At 41.4% G+C, this 4,073-nt stretch overlaps 1 protein-coding gene across 2 annotated transcripts in view; it reads left to right on the top strand.

The window, feature by feature from the left end:
* The first annotated feature begins 720 nt into the window (after positions 1-720).
* LOC308311628 (calcitonin gene-related peptide type 1 receptor-like) overlaps positions 721-4,073 on the top strand; it is a 48,357-nt gene continuing 45,004 nt past the window's right edge. Inside the window, exon 1 of one of the 2 annotated variants that reach the window (XM_080758392.1) lies at positions 721-872. The gene's annotated coding sequence lies outside the window, so the exon portion shown is untranslated. The remainder of the gene's footprint in view (positions 873-4,073) is intronic. The other variant, XM_080758393.1, reaches the window with a different exon arrangement.

Genomic DNA, 4,073 nt, shown 5'->3' on the forward strand with positions numbered 1-4,073 from the left:
AATCAAATCAATACTTTTTTTTTTTTGCAAAAGAAACAGACTTGCTGTGGTGGGGGATGTCAGGGTTATATGAGTGCGTCCTGTTTTAAGTAAAACAATCTCTTAAGGTGACTCCACACATGCCTAAAATTGTTGATATTTGCCCTTCGTGGAAATGTACACAAACTCCAGCCTTTGAGTGAAAACGCTAGCCTGTAGTCATGGTAACCAAACCACCATGGCTGTGGTGGTGTCTTTGGTGTCCATTGCCTGTAGAGGGCAGTGTTGACATGATTACCAGCTCTTAACTGTGCGTTTGAGAGATTGACGTTTTGAATGGTCAAGAAAACGTCAATCTCTCAAACGCACAGTTAGAGCTGGTGAAACATGTGTATTTATTACCTGGATAGAAGTGGATGCAATAACTTGTAGAGCCAGTCCACCTAGAAAGATAAAAAAAGAGAAAGAAAATAGGCTGAAAATTGTCTTTTTAACAAAACCAATCAATCTGTCAATTAACCTCAAAAACGCAGAACAAGTGAAAATTGACTAGGAAATGACGATTTGATTACTACACCCCCCCCCCCCCCCCCCCCCACACACACACACACACACACACACACACCCCCACCACACACACACACACACACACACACGCACACACACAGACTCTACTCCTCCTCGTTGTTATCATTGGTTCAGGACAGCTCATATTCAATTCTAAAGCCATCTCCCTCTCATTACTCCAGCAGTTTCTGCTGCTGTTGCTGCTGCCGTTGTTGGATTTGTGGATATAAATACGCTCACTATAAACAAGGACATTGTTCTGGGAACCGCACAGAAAGCATAAAGTTCCTGTAAACTTTAGAGGCGCATCAATCGATCCTGGAAAGGTAACGTTTTTCCTTTAAAATGTGCTTTTAAAGTACGTAAACTATACGTGAGCCTATAATGTAGGTTGAATCGGTGTCACGTACGCGTGCACATGATGCACGCCCGCATGCACTCGCCGAAATTAGGCTGACTGATTTTAATGCGTCGCGTTTTTCGATTAATTGTACGTATAGGCTGCTGTATAATAGGCGGCTGTATCCTGCATGCCCTAAAACTTACCGTCATCATTTCGGCCAATGTTGGCACCGTTTTGAAACGAGCTTTTATAATAGTGTTATTTTATACGTGTGTTACGCATATGTCTGTCGACTCGTGTGTAGGCTATATCTAAGGCCTTTTAATTGACCATCCATGCCTCATCAGGTTATTGAGGGGAGTTATGGAAGTGCAGGGAGTGGGAACCATGAGCATTCGCCTATACATGTCATATTTACAAGTTTTGACATTTCAAGCTGGCCGTTCTCCGACAGTGTTGGAACCAAATAAATGGACAATTCGGTTCCATATTGGACCCTATAGTATACAGGCTTGTATATAGGGTAAATTTAGAAACCAGTATATAGGCTATACTGTCATGTCATATTGCACTATAGGACTGCATTTGAATAACTGAATTACTGTACATTATTATTGGGCCCATTATGATTCTTCATAGGGGCCAATATAGTAATATATTTAATTGAATCAATGGTTTCTGTTTAGTCATAGCATGGGTCTGAACGTTTTTGATTGAGAGGTTAATAATGAAGGCTATATACATGATGAGTTCCAATGGCATCTGAATGTACACACGTTGTACAAGACTCCATCATGGCCCATAGCACTTACCCCACCCCCTTAGATAGCAATTCTGTAGACTTAGATAGCATTTGATACAGACTTATAGCATGTTATGTAGACAGCACTATAATTGCATTGTATGTAGTCATAGCACGTCATAGTACATATGTGTAGCATAGTAGTATAGATGTATAGCTTATATGTATAGTTTCATTATAGATATTCCACTGTTACTTTCTTAGCTTACGCATGTTTCATGATAAATGCTTTTATGTGATGTATTCCCATGCTTTTTTGTTCTTGCTTAATGTAAGTCGCTCTGGATTAAGAGCGTCTGATAAATGCCTAAATTGTAAATTGTACAAGTATATACTATGAGGGACGTATAGCCTACTGTATGGATGAGGGACGTACTGTCCATTAGGTTCCTAGAACTATATCATTTAGCTATAGCATGGGGACCCCCTGGAACTCCCTCAAGGACCCCTGGGGGTCCCCGGACCCCACTTTGGGAACCACTGAAGTAAACGCATCAATAATGCAAATGTGTAGATAATACTTTTTACAATACCTGAGGAAAAATATAGTAAAAAGTCGTTGCCACCAAAATGTCGGTCCTTAACTCTACATGTAAAGTGTCTTGGGACAACTTGTTGTGATTTGATACTTTTAATAAAAATGTAATTCAATTGCATTCATCTATAAGACAGATCATGTTGATCATCTGTTGACTGATACCTGTCCATTTAAACTCTAGACGGGCCTGTTGACTGATACCTGTCCATTCAAACTCTAGACGGGCCTGTTGACTGATACATGTCCATTTAAACTCTAGACAGGCCTTTTGACTGATACCTGTCCATTTAAACTCTATAGACGGGCCTGTTGACTGATACCTGTCCATTTAAACTCTAGACGGGCCTGTTGACTGATACCTGTCCATTTAAACTCTATAGACGGGCCTGTTGACTGATACATGTCCATTTAAACTCTAGACGGGCCTGTTGACTGATACCTGTCCATTTAAACTCTATAGACGGGCCTGTTGACTGATACCTGTCCATTTAAACTCTATAGACGGGCCTATAGACTCTATATACCTGTCCTAGACGGGCCCCAAAGTTATTAGTGCAGCCGGCGAAGACTAGAACTTCTCAACAGGCCCGGAAATTAAGGCCCGGCCCTAGCTGGGCCCTCATCAAACCCTGTATACACTCAAGGCACTGCCACCGCCCCCGCTGCCACCCTTAGATCTCCATATATGGAGCTGACCTGTTCTGACATTCCATAATGTTGATCTGACCTCATCAAACCCTGTACACTAAAGACACGCTCCATATATGGCATATAGGCGCAATAGGTAAGCGTGCAAAGATCTGGTGGAAAGTATACATTTTGAGGTATTTGTACTTTTCTTGAGTATTTCCAGTACTTCTACTCCACTACACATCTCAAAGAGGCAAATATTGTATTTTTACTCCTATACTTTGTAGAGTTATACTTTAGTTACTATACTATAGCAGTTACTTGGTCGATCTACAAGCCAACAATGCGGCAGGCGTCGCAAGTTCGCAACGCACTGTGAGCTTGTAGATCTGCTATTTCCGACTTGGCACTTGAAGTACATTTTGAATTCCTGACTTTTACTTGTAACAGAGTATGTGGTATTATTGCAATATTGATACTTTTATTTAAGTAGTTAACCCATTTTGGTGTTGGCATCGTGTTATGCTTTAGCTATTGAAAAATAGCAGATCTACAAGCTCGTAGCGCGCCACTCGGTGGCGCGCTACGAGCTTGTAGGTCTGCTATTTTTGAAAAATCGAAGAACGACAGACATTTTTTTAGAATCTGATCTCAGGTCAGAATGGGTAAATCAGACCAGTGTGTGTCCAGTGGAAACCTTCGTATGAATCTGATCTCAGGTCAGAATGGGTTAATCAGACCAGTGTGTGTCCTAGTGGAAACCTCGTATGAATCTGATCTCAGGTCAGAATGGGTTAATCAGACCAGTGTGTGTCCAGTGGAAACCTTCGTATGAATCTGATCTCAGGGCACATACTGCCACCTATATTGGGTCCAGATCTCAGAATGATTTCTTGGTGCAGCTGTTTGTATTTACAAGGATGTCAAGTGGTGGTTTTTGAGGTTTGTGTACTGTTGTTGAGACAGTCATTATTGCAACATTGTTTCCTAGAAGGAGAGAGGGGCCTCTACCCCCCCCCCCCTCAAAAAGATTTGTATACATTTGAAAAGTTGAAGTACTTTCTACTTTTGGTATAGGCCTAAACTTTCTCCCATTCTGACCCGAGATCAGATTCTAAAAAAGGTTCTTCTACATCCTGACAGTTCTCTGCAAAAGCAGTCGTTCTTCGATCTCTCAAAAAAATAGCAAGACCTACAAGCTCGTAGCGCGCCAC

This window comes from Protomyctophum bolini (assembly GCF_963924005.1).
Source record: "Protomyctophum bolini genome assembly, chromosome: 24".
Lineage (NCBI taxonomy): Eukaryota > Metazoa > Chordata > Actinopteri > Myctophiformes > Myctophidae > Protomyctophum > Protomyctophum bolini.